Source organism: Corapipo altera, unplaced genomic scaffold (genome assembly GCF_003945725.1).
Source record: "Corapipo altera isolate COAL_440 unplaced genomic scaffold, ASM394572v1 67, whole genome shotgun sequence".
Classification (NCBI taxonomy): Eukaryota; Metazoa; Chordata; class Aves; order Passeriformes; family Pipridae; genus Corapipo; species Corapipo altera.
The window spans coordinates 7,702,409-7,718,033 of NW_020884906.1; the positions used below are offsets into that span (position 1 = coordinate 7,702,409).

Below are 15,625 nucleotides of genomic sequence, written 5' to 3' on the forward strand. Positions count from 1 at the left end.
AAATTAAGTTCTCTTACTAATGAAACGAAAAGAGAGTTGGTGTGGAATGCAGGGCCAGGACAGCCTTACAAGGGCAGGCTCTGCTCCTGGAGGGGCTGAGCACTGGGTGTCACGAGAGGGACAAACTCAGAGCCCCGAGGGGGGACTGGAGCTGCCGTGGTCCTCACAAGGACTCGGTCATGCTGTTTGCACGTGGGGTGATGCCTCTCAGAAAACCATTCAGAAATGCATGAATTATTGCTAATTGCCAACTGAAGCAGGATGAAATGGAAGCAACTCATCATGAGAGCGAATTTCTGACTGAGGGTCCCACAAGGGAAGAGCAGAGATGTTGTTTTCACTGTTAGTCCAAATTAAGATTGCTCATCCTTCTATTTCAGCTCCTGTGCTGACAAAGCGTCATTTAGGGACCCAACTGAGGTGAAAATTAATCCCAGGTGTTCTCTTGGTGGGCCTTCAGCTGGATTTCCTTCCCTATTCATGCACGTTGGTGCTGCTGGAAGGGAGATGGTGATGGGGGGCCTGGTGGGCTGGAAGGACTCGCCCCTGTGGTGAGGCTGCGAGTCCCACCTGCCCCTCCTGGGGTGTGCGTTCCATGTGTGCTACGTGCAGTCCTGCCTTAAAATGACCTTCCAATCCTATCTAGTCATTAACATAATTATACCTATTTGAGAGCAGGTACAGCTCAAAAGGAGCTGAAAGAAGCTTTTGGAAAATATTATGTAACCATGGAATTTTGTTTTCTGCTGAATGAGGAGGGGGAAATAAGGATTGTTACTTCTTTGTGCAGGGTTGTGGTTTTGAGCTGTAGGTGGAATGGCTGTTCATAATGGAAGCATCCAGCGATGTTTGAATAACGAGGTCCCATTTGTACCGAGGTAATTAGTCATGCAGTTTGGGTAGCAGTGTGTGCGCTCTGTTTTCTGGAGCTGCAGATCCCTGACAGACCCAGGGTGGCTGCAGGGTGAGATAATCACTAGGATTTGTCAAGGGCAGAAGATTGTTTTGTGCTGTTCTTGTTCGGGAACAAACCCTCACTCAGCCAGGACTGCTGAGCTGAAGGGCTGGGGGACAGTCAGAGAACATCTGTGTGGGGTGAGCGATGTTCCGTAGGCTGATGGGTATGAAAAGATGTGGAATCACCAGAGAAGAACTAAATAGAAACTGTGTGTAACTCACATGCTGTTGTTGAATTAAAATACAGTTTTGAGCTATTGCCAGCTGGGAAGTTTGCATGGAGCGTTATGGAGTAACAGGACAAGGGAGAATGGTTTTAAACTGAAAGAGAGCAGGTTTAGATGAGATGTTGGGAAGAAATTCCCAACACCCTCCCTGTGAGGGTGGTGAGGCCCTGGCACAGGTTGTCCAGAGAAGCTGTGGCTGCCCCATCCCTGGAAGTGTCCGAGGCCAGGTTGGATGGGACTTGGAGCAACCTGGGATAGTGGAAGGTGTCCCTGCCCATGGCCCCCACAAGGAAAGGGACCATAAAGCTCATCTTGTTCCACTTCCCTGACATTTCAGCTGAAGTGATGGAAAAATCTCCAACCATTTGAATTTGATGGTGAAGGCTCATCTGATATTTTTGCCATGATGTTAATTGAGGTGTAAATCTAAGCAGTAATTTAAGTGCTGAGGATACTTCAATACCCAGCAGTGTGTTCACGTGGTGCCAGAAGATCCTAAATTTAGTATTGCAGATAGATTCAAATCAGCAGTTTTACAATCTTCTAAGGACAAAAATGGTAAATTTGGTATAACTTCTCTTTTCAGGGGAGATGTAATAAAAAAGTGGAATATATTCTGTAGTGGCTTTTCAGATCCTTCAAGTCAAGTGCCGTGTGAGAAGTTCTTGCACTGAGCTATAGGAACACTGTGTTCTGTGCATCCTGGGTGGAATCTGACCGTGCCTCTCCCTCTGTTTGCCCCAGGCAATATTCCAGAAGGGGCTTAAGTTTCGGTTCTGCTCTGCCCATCCTGGTGAGCTGAAGGAGCTGCTGACTAACTCACATGGCAGCTACAGTCAGAGCCCTCTGGCTGCTGTTTTGGGGGCTCCCAGATCAGACAGAGCCTGAAATCCTCTGGAATGGCAAATCCCCCTTCTCTGCACTGCAGCAGGCATGGAGCTGCACTTGCAAAACTCAGATGTTTGAAATATCAGGCTTAGATTAAACAGCATAAAAATGTGCACTAAGTCCTAAATTTCAGCCTTGGCTGCAGGATCTCCATCGTTCATGAAGTGTTATCTGTAACACTGGGAGATAAATTTAATTTTTTTTCTATTTCTTTACAAATCTGAGGAACACCCAGCTCTTGGGGCATCTGATCAAAAGGATCTCTTTTCATTTCCTTACAAAAATAACCCTGCAGCTCTTTAAGGGAAGAGCTGTGTGTGAGGGGACGAAGGTTTTCTCTGTTGGTTGGATTCTCTTTTATCATTAATGAGTTTTATTAGGCTGCAAATTTGAAAATGCTCAAAACAGTTATATTCAGAAATGAGAAGTAAGTTAGAAAATGCTACATTTTGTCACTGAAGCTTTTCTTGGAGGCAAGTTACAGGTTGGTGAAGTTGAGCTCTTAAAACCAGGGCTCAAGAGGCAAGGCACCCCATTTCCTCAGAGCATCTCAGGCTTGTTCGTGTCTGCAGGGCACATTTCTGATAAAACAAAACATTGTGAAAGAACCATTTCATCAAATAATCTCTAGAAATTATCTGTTCCATTAAATCTACCCCTGGACAGTTCAGAGGAGCAGAGGATGATGTAAGACCATGGTACTTTGTATGGCAAATGAAGCAACAGCCACAAAAACCCCTTGAATAAACAAGAGAGGAGCAGCTTCCAACATGCCTGTCTTGCCTCTCTCCTCTCGGCCCTGAACTAGTCACAGCTTGACTTTGGACTTTTAAATCTAAACATATGTCATTGACTGGAATCCATAGCTTTTACTTCTCCAGTCCTCTCAAGTGGGCTGTTCCCAGGAATTCCATGGCTGGTGACACCTGACTGCTTAGTGTTACCTGCTTTTATCCATGGGGTACTCTTATTACCCCCAGTCATTTTGGGCTCTGTGGTACTGACCCCGTGGTCTCCCAGCAGCTGAGGAGGGAGCAGAGTAGGGGGATGACATGGAGCCCTTCTTCACAACAGGGAACAGCGTAGGAAAGTGGAAAAAACCTGCTTGCAATGGTCAGACCTGTTCAGCTTTGGTTTGAACCTCTGGCTTAATCATTATCCTGTGCTGATCCTGTGCTGTGTCCTGTTTGAGCCCATGAATGGCACAATAAACCAGGTACAGGTGCTGGCACAGCCCAGGTGCCCATCGAGCAGCAGGAGTGGGGTGTAGGTTTGACCACATCCCGGTGGGAACCTACTGGTGTTGGTGTGAGACATTCCCTGGCAAAGCTGTGCTCCCCGGGAAGGGTTAAAATCAGGGAGTACACGTGACATATGCAAACTATGAATCATTCCAATAGATCTGTGCAACTCCTGCCTGCTCCGGAGCCAGCAGATGCTGTTCCCTACGTTGCCATGGTAACCCTGCCTGTACTATAATAAAGCCCAGCCCAGATCCTTTCCTTGGGCAGACCTCTGCGGCTGGTCACCTCCTCATTGTTTCCTCTCCGGAGCAGAGGCGAGGCAGGGACGGAGAGGAGGGGTCGGGCTACCAGAGGCAGCGTCTCCTGCTTGTAACCTCATGTGCCTTAGTCGGGAGCGCTCGGAGCATGGCAAAACCCTGGGAGGGAGACAGGCTCCAAACAGCTGTGCATCCAGCAGCTCCTTCCCAGAGCCTCTCCAGGGTGTGTAAGGAGAGGAGCCGGCTCTGAGGCGTGGGGACAGTTTGTGCCGGCTGCTGGTCCATCGCTGGCCCTCGGCTGGGATCCCCTGGGAGCAGAGGAGCTGATGTCATCCAGAAGCTCTTTTGGCAGGCTCTGAGCACCAGCGAGTCCCGAGTCCCGTCAGGAAGGCACCAGGCTGGACACAGCTCCCCTTCAGCCTCCTGGGCTTTGCTCCGCATTTCTGGGAGGGAACATCTTGAGAATGGTTCCCGAGACAGGAAGGCTGGTGAGGAGGGGATTCTGCTGCTGCTGACACCTTCCCACAGAGTTTTTTTGGGAGAAAAGGATTTGGATTTACTGTTCAGAGGATCTAATCGTTTTGCTGCTAAATGGATTGTATAGGAGCACCAGAACTTTGGTCAATGTACTGTCACCTGCCGAGCCGCCGAGCCGGGAGAATCAGATTCTTTTTATCCTTCTGATATTTACAGCAAAACAAAAACTTGGCTTAAAAAGGGAGTTGCTTTTCCTGCTCTGAAATGAGACATTAGGAGCCTAATTCTGTGCTTGCAGATGGACTCATTTCAAGTGACTGTGTCAGGATTTAAACCTTGATTTCACTCTTTAACACGGCTGAATTAAACATATTTTGATGGAACTCTGGAAATCTGATTGTAAGTAGGAAAAGTCTTTTTATTTTTTCCTACTTGACAAATACCAATCTCCAACCTCACATATTTAGTTATTTAATTTCAGGAATATGCTGAGGGTGATAGTGCAGTGCTGTTTACCTTAGCCGAAAATATTTTATACGTGGAATCACTCTTTTGCAAAATAAATCAGGGTTGTTAAGGAGAATATATTTTAATTGCTACTGAATATTGATTTCTCATCTCTGCTGGAGAAAAAATGGATTACCTTGGAGACAAACTGACAGTGGCACAAACTCACATGACCCAGTGGATGGGTACAGTGCGGAGATCCTTGCAGGAAGCACTAAATTTAGTCACTACTGCGGTGGCTCATGAGCGGAGTAGCGGGGAAGGTGGCAGCAGGACTCCCTTCAAGAGAACCTCTTCCTTCAGGCACTTTGCATCCCGGAGCAGAGAGTCCTTCCGAAGGTTTTCAGTGCGGAGTCAGCAGAGGTTTTCCTCTTTGAGGAAGAGGCAACCCAGTTCAGAGCCACCCGAGCTTGTAAGCGATGCACCTTTTTGAGACCCTCAAGGGAGAGAATACAATGCAAAACCTTGGGTTTGTTGCAGCATTTTATCTCATAACAAAACCTACCTCTTGTCTGCTTTTCCATCTAAAAATAGCCCCCAAAACACTTGCAGGTAGTGCTGTCTGTCTGTCTGTTCCCAGCTGATTTCTTCCTGCAGCGCAGGTAGATATTTTCATTTGCCAGGGAATCAAGGTTTGGGGAATGGGGAAAATGTGGTTGATCTTTGAAGCAACACAATAAGGTAGGACAAGTACTAGTGTAAAACTGGGAAGTTAGACTGGTGTCTAGCAGCTCCCCAGCACAGGCCAGCGTGGCTTTGGATGTGCTTTAGTATTTGTGATTTTCTAGTAAAAACGCCTGAAGCTAAATCAGTAAAAGAATTAAGTGCTGCCACTCTGCTGTCAAGGTAAATGATCATTTTTCTCTTCTTTTATTGAAAAAGAGGTGTTTTTCTCAGTGTACTTGCTACTTTGTCATGAAATTGAAGTGATACGATCAGTGTGACTTGTGAAGGCTGTGGTGGGGCAGAGACAGGGCGTAATTCCTGGGAGCAAAGTAAGGATGAAGAGCTCTTGGTTCCTTATGGCCATGTGCCACACTGAACCCTCTTTAAATGCCTTTCCTAGTCTCCCGGTTATTTTCAGGAAGGACAGTCTATATTACATAGCATGGCAAGGTGGTGGAGGAGAGGCCACTTAGGAGAGGGAAACCCTTTCCTGGGGCCTGGCCTGGGACTGCCATTATTGACACCCCCAACTGTAATTCTGGCACATTCTGCAAAGCTGCAGGTTTGGGGTTATAGTGGGTAAAAGGGAAATAAATCTGGTTTATTCTGTTTTATTTCATGGAGAGGAGCTGAAACTGGTGATTTAAGCCCAACTCTCGAACTATGGAAACTGGGTGACTATAGCTGAGTTATGTGGAATGGGGCCCCAAGCCTTGGTGCCAGGGTGTGGTAAATCCTGAACTTTCTGAAGTGGCTAAAATGTTTTTGTTTCCTTTTTTTATTATTAAATAAAACAGTTACTCATTGTAAAGTGTAAATATACTGAGTTCTGCTGTGGCCTCCCAGGGTTTGCTCAGGGACTGAGTGCAGGTGATGCCGCATTCCTGGGGCAGGTGTGGTGTTTGCATACGGGCTGTTTCCAGTCCTTGTATCAGCTCTGGTTAGAGCATTTCTGTCCCAGCTTGCTATCCATGTCCTGTCTGGCTGGACTGAGTAAGAAAATACTGTCAACTAAGCACCAAAGAATGAAGAGGAAAATATTTGGTAACCAGTGTTACAGTGTTAGCATGGTGTAGTTCTCTGGACTTCTTTTTTTTAAGCTTTTTTTTTTTTTTGATTTATTGGATTCATCAGAATGAAAAACTCATTTAAAAGAAGGCTGAAAAATGGGAATGTGAAACCTGCAGAGGACAAACGTCCTGCTGTCTTACATGGGACTGCTTACGGAGCAGAAATCAGGAGACACGGGGTGACCTTTTCTATTAAGTCACTGGTGACAGCACTGGAGCTGCTGTTCCTCTGTTTTAGCAGGAATTTTGCTTGTGCTTGGCTTTATGTGTGAATTTGGTTTCACTTGGCCTCAAACTTGAGATCTCAGATCTCGTGAGTTTGTCTTTGGTGCCGTTGCGTCTGCAGCAAAGGACTGTTGAATACAGACCTTGAGCTCTTTTATCTGATTGGAACGGGGTCCTGGTCGTAGTCCTTGGAACTGCTGACATTTTGCTACAGAACAACTATGGAGTTAGTATGAAGTGTGTAATTCATCATAACCTGACTTATTTACTGCCCTAGGCTGCACTGTAGAGTAGTTACTCGGTGCTGGTACTTCAGCGATGGAGTTTTGAAACAAGGAGCTTGTGAGGGCCAGTGGCCTCCAGCTCCTGTCTCTGCTGGCACTGCTGGCTGCTGGTGGAGAACTTGGCATTGTACAAGGCCGAGAAACCTGTCCAAACTCAAGTCAGGGTTTAGATAGTGTGAGCAAACTTCTTCAACTTCAGATCTGGGAACCTGTAGCTGAACTTGCAGAATTTTTTACTTTTCAGTAAGACCTTTCAAATGGAAGTTGATTTTTCTCTCAGACATCTTTATTGAGGCTATTTTCCAGTTTTCATCTCATGTCGTCAGCTCAGTGTCTTTGTTGTAAGAGGAGCAGAGGTACAACCATTAAACATGATCTCTGATTTAATCAGGGTGGCATCAGTCTCGGTTCTATTATAGGTGTGAGATCTGGTTTCACAGCCAGAACTGTTTTACATCTCAGGGTTTGTTGCCATACAATTAGACCAGGGCAGTTCTTTGATGCCCTTGGTTCCCCTTACACTGCCAAAAAAGTCATGAAAAACCTTGGAGGGCTTTCACATTCTTTGGGAGAAGATTTGGAATTAGAGCAGGAAAGATGAATTTTGAGGCTGCTCAGACTGGAAGTGGTTGATGTGTTTTACCTGAGTTGCTCCAATTTGTGCTAAAAATAACATCAAAATGCATTACATAGTGGTTCCTCTTGGTGTACTGGGCGATTGATGAAAATGGTGTTTTCATTCAAACTTTATCTGGCAGAATCAGTTATTTGGTTTGGACTCACTTTTTAATATAATTCCAAAATAAAGATGGAAGTGGAGTGGTTTGTTCACTACATGTGTTCCGGATATGCTGGGAGGGCACTTCCCAGGGTTTTTCTTGCATCCTACAGCCCTTTCCCTGTCACCCTCTCTGCTAGAGGCTGAAATTCCCATCCTATTTTTTGTTAATCTTCCCAAGTGTTCCTTTCTAAACCAGCATAAGCTTGTGAAGGCAGCTTGTTCCTTGGAAAAGGTGGTGAACTATGACTTTTCCCACAGAGTAGGATCCCTCTCTAGTGTGTAGGAGCAGGTGAGTGCCCTGGTTTGACTTACACGCCTACACAGCACCTCTCTTGCTTTGCAGAGAGCTTTGATCTGCAGTGCCTGCTCTGATTCTACCCAAGGTCTGTCTGTCCTTTGTGGTGAACATCCTTGAACAAACGATGTGTAAAAACAAATTACTACAGGTTGGCACTTTGAACCTGAACTTGGAATAGGTACAGACCCTACAACAAGTAGTTGCTGAATTGTTTTGCCCTAATATTCAACAAAGGCACAATGAATTGTTCTCCAAAATGGTTTTTTTGGTACTATCAGTGAATGCAATTTTATCTTTAAACTTTATCTTTAAACTCCCAGGGAGCTTTTGGGGAAGGGGGAAGCAAGTTTGCAGCCAGCAGGCTTTAAAAATGAGTTGTTTGTCTTGTTTGGGGGTGGGGGGAGGAGTGAAGCTGTTTGGTTTAATTAATGAAGATACAAGAGCCAGTGCTGAAACAGTTCCTGCTTTTTCATTCTTAATAACTTCTCTTTGGTTTAACAGGCCATGAACGTAGCTGGCGGATAAATCTGGGCCAGAAACCCATAGTGATGGGCATTTGGTGGCTGCCTTTGTTGCTCTCGTTATTTTGACAGGAATAATCACTTAAATGACGTTACTCTGTGATTTCACTTAGACTGGCTGCAAGGAGTTGATTTTTACCATGTTCTTAAAGCATAAGAAAATAACATGAATAGATTTACAGCTGGTATTTTGTGCTCATCCATCTTGCTGCTTTGTTTCTTTTAAAGCTCTGATAACTTTAAGGGGAAAATAAATTGTATTACAGAAAAACTTCACTGAACACAAGTCTTAGAATCCCAGAATCCCAGGATGGTTTGAATTGGAAGGGACCTTAAAAATTATCCAGTCCCACCCCCTTCCATGGGAAGGGACACGTTCCACTAAACTAGGTTGCTCCAAGCCCCATCCAACCTGGCCCTGGACACTTCCAGGGATGGGGCAGCCACAACTTCTCTGGGCAACCTGTGCCAGGGCCTCACTACCCTCACAGTCTCCTTGTCCTGGCAGTCCATTTATACTGAAATTCAGTAATATTGTGGTAGTTTCAGGAAACACTCCTGGTGTTTCACAGGAGGGGGGGTGACTGTGTGTATTTTGACTGCTGTCTTCTAAAACATCCTCTAAGCTGTGAGAGATGTGTGTTGGAACAAGCAGTGCAGCCTCTAAAGGCTGCATGTTTGTTATTCCCTTGTTGTCAGGAAATCCTATCACTTTCTTTACATCTTTAGTTCCAGGCTTTAAGCTAAAGAACACTTTTTCCCAGGAATGTTTGTTTGAAGTTTAACTCGTGTCTTATGTGGAGAGATGTTAACTGTGCAGAAGAGCTGTGAGATGCAGCATTTCTAGTGGGAGGTGTTGATTTCAAGTGTGCAGCTTTTCAAAAAAAAGCAAATATATTCCCTCCTTGGCATCCCAGTATGAAACCGCCTTGTTCTGTCTTGTGTCTCCTGCAATGTTGAAGTCGAGGGATCCTGTTCAGTGCTCAGTGCCAGCTTTTATTAGCACTGATGGGAGTTGATATGGCCTGGGGAGAGTGTGGATTCCAATGTCTCAGAGGTGGGACAGCACCCTGCTGCTCAGGCTCTTCCTGACAGAACCTCCAGCTCCATCCTGCTGCCTTGGGTGTCTTGGGGGTTCATTTCTTATCAGCTTCACTGCCCGAGGCTGAAAAGGAAATTTAATCTGTTGATCTAGGAGGGATTTTAAAGATGTTCCCAACTATTTCTTCTGCTCTGCTCTGGTGTTCTGCGTTCCCACCTCTCAGAGGAAGTGCTGTCATGGCTCACTCAGCCCCAGCAAGGTTTATATTTAGAATTTAGGTCTCGTCTGCTTTTTGCACATCGAGTCAACCTCTGCTCTATCTTCAGCCTTGCACTGAACCACATGACGTGAGCATGGTGAGTGTTCTCAGCGAGGCAGAGCAGCTCTATTTTCAGGGTATAAAAAATTACTAACTCTCAAATGTCTTTGAAATTCTCAATGGAGCGAGGAGGTAACTGCATCACGAGTCACCCCAGGAGCAGGGAGCTGATTCCATTCCATGATGGTAACCAGATCCCTGGTAAAACCAACTGCATTTGCACTAATTCGATGACATTCTTCATTTCAGCTAGAGTCGGTGCCAGGTAGACTTTGAATCTCCCTTTTGTGCTGCAGCCTGTGCCAGGGCCTCACCACCTTCACAGGGAAGAATTTCATCCCAATATCTAATCTAAACCTGCCCTCTGCCAGTTTAAAGCCATTCCCCTCCATGCCCTTGTCCAAAGTCCCTCTCCAGCTCTCTTCGATTCCCTTTAGGCACTGGAAGGGGCTCTAAGGTCTCCCTGGAGTCTTCTCTTCTCCCAGCTGAACACCCCCAGCTCTCCCAACCTGTCTCCAGAGCAGAGTGGCTCCAGCCCTTGGAGCACCTCTGTGGCCTCCTCTGGACTTGCTCCAGTAGCTCCATGTCCTTGCACTTCCTGGCAGTGATTTCCTGTGACTCCTTTGTCACTGGATGTGCATTGAGTGCTGGTGTGGGGAGGAGTGTCCCCATCAGCTCTGCTCTAACCCATGTGACATATCATTTGTGACACAGTTTGGGTGTTTTGATCAAGATGAAGATATTTTTACTGTAGCATAAGATACGTGCACATTTCCAAGGGAGGAACCTCGGACCTCTTCCCTCCAGGACACCGGTGTCCCAGCTGGTCACTCTCACTCCTGGCATTTGCTCCCCAGGTTAGGGCTGAAGGAACGTCGGCATGTTCCTGATTTCTGCTGGCATACATCTGCTTTTCTGGGATTTTTACCGTGCCTTTCCAGGGAGAAGGGGTTGGGATTCAGGCCTGCGCCTCAAACTGGGAAGCAATGAAAAGGTGGAGAATTAAACCAGTCACCCTCTAAAAACAACCCATGTTTCATAAGGGAAATGCTGTCAGCTTTTAGCTGGGATGTAATTGGTGGCTGAGTATCATATCCCTGTGGAAGAGGCAGGGAAAATACATATGGAGAGGCAGCCCTGGGTTGCATAGCAACAGGGAGGATGTCGGGGCTGATGGCATTTCTGAGTTGTTTGGCACTGTGGGACTGGTACTACTCCACTGCCCATGGGAGAGGAGAACATCCATTATTTAAAGGATTTTTGAGCAGAGCAGCATAGCTCCTTAGGATCTAAGAGTGCTAAATATGTTGTGTGAGTGCTTCCAGACACTGTGTTTCCCCAGGCATGCTCTTATGCATCCGGCAGTGGCACCAGCTCCAGTTCTCCACAATAAACTGGCTTTTTGTCCTCAGCCCAGGAAGCACCAGGGCAGTGGGATCATAGAACGGTTTAGGTAGGGAGGGACCTTAAAGCTCATCTCGTTCCACCCCCTGCCGTGGGCAGGGACACCTTCCACTATCCCAGGTTGCTCCAAGCCCCCTCCAACCTGGCCTTGGACACTTCCAGGGATGGGGCAGCCACAGCTGCTCTGGGCACCGTGTGCCAGGGCCTCCCCACCCTCACAGGGAAGAATTTCTTCCCAGTATCCCATCTAACCCTGCCTTCTGACAGTGGGAAGCCATTTCCCTTTGTCCTGTCACTCCAGGCCCTTGTCCGAAGTCCCTCTCCAGTCTCTTGGAACCCATTCAGGTACTGAAAGGCTGCATTAAGGTCACCCCAGAGCCTTCTCTTCCCCAGGCTTAACAACCCCACCTTTCGTCACAGCAGAGGTGTTCCCTCCCTCTAATCCATCTTCATGGCCTCTGCTGGACTCGCTCCAACAGGTTGATGTCCTCCCTTTGCTGGTGACCCCAGAGCTGGACACAGTACAGAGGGATGTTCCTCCTGAGCAGATACCAAGGTGGCTCACTGCTGTCTCCTTACCTGGCCACAGTGTATTGTAATGGAAAGACCTGGAGGTTCTGAGATTGATTAATTCAGTTAATTTTGACCTGGTCTCTGGTGATGATGGAGTCCCTTGGTGTGAGGACACTGTGCTGGGTGGGGTGTTGGGGCAGGCTGAGGAGTTGTCCCACGTGGCTCTGCCCACTGTGGAGCCAGCGCTGGAGGTCTTTAACTTTCCTCATCCGTGAGGTCAGAGAGAAGCTGTTCAATTCCTGGAACTGTTTATCTGTGGCTGCAGCGTTGGAGGGTGGGGGCAGAAGGTGCTGCCCCAGCCTGGGACATTCCCTGAGGCATTTACTCCTTTCAGCAACTCATTTAAACCTGGAGTTGGTCCATCTCCTCACCTGATTGCCAGGAACTAACGGGAACGTTGGGAGGGAGCCATGACTTACTCCTTGTGGGCAGCGCTCGTTCGCCGGATAGTGAGTATGGATGGAAACTGTGGGATGCTGATTCCATGGAGTCAGACTTTCCCCTCACTGTTTTGGCATTTGGGTGCTTCCAAAGAAAAATCTATGGGCTGTGACCCGTAGACCCTCTTAGTGTGGTGGGTTTTTGGTGTTGGTTGGTGTCAGTATGATGTTATGTCCTGATAATTCAGTTAGTAGTCCAAAATGTATGGTTTACCTTCCATTAATAGTTCTTGGAATAATTGTAGAATAATTTGGATTATAAAGGGTTATGAAGGTCATGGAGCCCAGCATCCTGGTCAAAGCAGAGACAATTGTGAAATAATAAAATAAAATATTAATAGAATACAAAATTAGTAGAATAGATAATATTTTGCCATCCTTCTGGCAGTCTGCAGGGGAACAGTTGTGATGGTTTTCTGGATTTGTAAGGGCTTGTAAGCTGTGCTTAAATGCAGTGTCACTTAAGGGGCAATTTGACCAAATTTGACCAAATCTCTGACTTCTTTGATTAAAAAAAGGAGAGAGAAAATGAAAAAAAAAAAAGGCACTTTTCAAGAAATAGGCACAGTTTTTTTCTCTGAGTTCTGTATTAACAAGGCAGATGGTCAAAACTTCCTTCCATTGTGCAGTTCCTCCTCATATCCAGTCTATGCCAGTGGATTTTAGCTTTGAACATTCGCACTCAAGCTGTGGGCTGTCACTTCCCCTGGCTGATGTCTCGGGCTCCTTTGCAAACAAAGATATTTTTGAAACTGTCTGTGCAGCTTCTGACTCATGAGATCTCTCCAAGCTGGTGTTCCTCCTATGCCAGGTCTTTATTTCACATTAGTGCGGGAGGGCTTTTCACAAAAACGTCTCCGCTCACTCAGAGTTACGGGTAATTTTTGGGCCGGTAGAACCAATATTGTGTGTGCATCATTTTCAGGAACTGGAAATTGCAGGAGTAATCAGCCCTGGACTATAGCCAAGCCCAGTTTAATTCCAAGGGAGGACTGAAAAAGGCATAATCATAATGTCTCATTTTAGAAGAAGAACCAGAGGCAAAGCAGGACACAGCTCAGCTGCTTTATTTTATATGAAAATTAAGTCAATTTTTTCCTACTCCTAGCATAAGAATTGGGAAGTTAAAAGATCAAAGCTCAAGGAATTACAGCATTTGAAACTTGGATTGAGCGTGGTATTTATTTGGGGAGATTTTTCTGTCATTATAAATAAGAAAATTCCTAATTTGGGCTTATCTTCTGGCTCTAAAAAGACACTAGACCCCTCTTTTTACTGCCCTTTCCTTTGAAATGTCTGGCTTTACTGTATCCTGAATATTTTGTTTATGGAGGAAATGGCTGTACCTGGCCTGGTTGGCTTCATGTGTTGATCACCTTGAGTTGTTCTGTAGCGTGGTGAAAATGATATAAAAGAGATCTTTGAAAGAAAAGCTAAAACTCATCATTCTTTGCTTGTTAATAATCACCTTCTGGAGAGGATAATTTTAGGGTTTGTTGTTGCTCAGCACACCCCTCTCCTCCGAGCTTCACAGGCTATAAATTGCTTTCCTGCACCGCCCTCCGTGCCCCCGGCCAACACCTCCTCCACAAGCTGGGGAGAGGATCAGCTCCTCTTCCCGCTCCTTATTTCTGTGCTTGGTACCTAAAGAATGGTTATGTTTTGCAGTTAATCATGTAAAGTATGTGTTGAAAGGGACTGTCAGGGAAAGACACTGTCGTCTTGAAGTAAGTAGCTTCCTCCGGAAGCAAAACGCAATAGCAATACTGAATATAACAAAGTCTCTGGAATCTAGAGAATTCCAGATCTCTTGGAATTTGGAGGGTTTTATTCCTCATGTTTAGACTTTCTGTTTGTTTCATTGAATTTAATCTCAAAATGTCTTCAGAAGTGGTAATGTTAGTTCTTTTTCAGGCTTGTTTTGGGTTTAGCATAGAGAATAACGCTGTTAATTGTGTCATGTTGGCTGCAAAACGGCGTCTCAAAGTTCAAGTATCTATTAACATCAAGTCAAGCGTTGCCTGAAACTGAGGAATATGTGCAGATCAGTTTGTCTGCAGCGTAAGATGTTATTAAGAATTATTGAGCCCTCACACGAGCCATGTATTTGCATCTGCACTTCTTCCCCGTGGCTGCCGAGCCGGCGTTATCAGGGCTGGCCACGCGTCTCCTTCCAGTCACCACTGCCAGATAACACAGCGCTGCGTAAACAAGGCCTCCCCAGTGCAACGGGACAGAAGTTGCTTTTCTGCTGCTCCCATTCTTGTTTCTAAGCTTTTTAGACTGTTTTCTGGCTAGAACAACGTGATTGCAGTAAAACAGTCTATGCCATGCGTGGAGTAACAGGCCTTAGTCATAGGTGGTGGAAAATACCCCGTACAAATTGATTACAAGAATGGGGTAACTTGTAATGTGAGATTGAGATTGGAAAAAAAAATTCCTAATGAGTTTCAGGTTGGAAAAAAAAACCTGAACAAGCGTGGACAGTGGGGGAGAGGAGTGAGAAGAACGACTGGCATTTGTTAGTGCCTTTCCTAGAAGTGCATCCACTTGGCAAGGGTGCTGTGGCTACCAGGTGAGAGCAGAAGGCCGAGCCCAGGGGTTTTAATGGAGTCCCTGGAGCAAATCACAGGATCGGGAAGTTACAGAGGGAATTTGTGGAAGCGAAAACCCGAGCCAAGCAGGAAGAAATGCCGTGTGGTTTCTAGGGAGTACCAGACTATTTCTCTTGTTGGAAGCAGCATGTGCCTGGCTTGTGGTTGGAATCTTGTACCTGGCATGGACTGGGAAATGTGAGAACTCAATTTGTCTCTAGGTGTACATGTCTATCTATATATATATGTGATAGGTTGGACTCGATGATCTTAGAAGTCTTTTCCAACCTTAACAGTCTTATGATTCTATAAACTGTTAGAATCACTGCCAGTGAATCCTGGGGCTGCAGGAACATCTGGAATGAAAAGCAGGAAACATCTGTTCTGTGTAACTCCCAAACTGAGCCCCAGTTTTGCTTGAGTATCACAAACTGGGAATTTAACTTTGTCCGGTCATGGTGTATGGTGGTAGTTGGAGTAAATGGTGGAACCTTTTGTGGTTTGTTTCTCTCTGCATTAAAAGAGACACTTTGGCAGCAGCAGAGAGTACGATGGGGCTGCAGAGTTGCTGTGGCCCCTGGGAAATAAGAACTGGTTATGAGAGGTGGAAGTGTTGAGGGACTTCTTCAGCAGCCAAGTATCAGCACTGGTGAATTATCCTTAATGTTTTTGTAGTCTTAAGGCAGCATTCTTTAGGTGTATAAAGTGAAGAAAACATGCATCTCTTTTTTTCTCAAAAATATGAAGGAATTCTCTATATTAAATATGGGATTTCTTAATATTATTGCTGCTTTACATGTGCTGCCTGAACATAACTAGATGTGTTGGTAGTTTCCACAGATATGTTCTGC

General features: G+C 45.8%; 1 protein-coding gene across 3 annotated transcripts in view; it reads left to right on the forward strand.

Annotated features, from left to right (window-relative positions):
* KIAA1671 (KIAA1671 ortholog) overlaps positions 1 to 15,625 on the forward strand; it is a 70,831-nt gene that overhangs the window by 44,363 nt on the left and 10,843 nt on the right. The gene's annotated exons all lie outside the window — the stretch shown is intronic.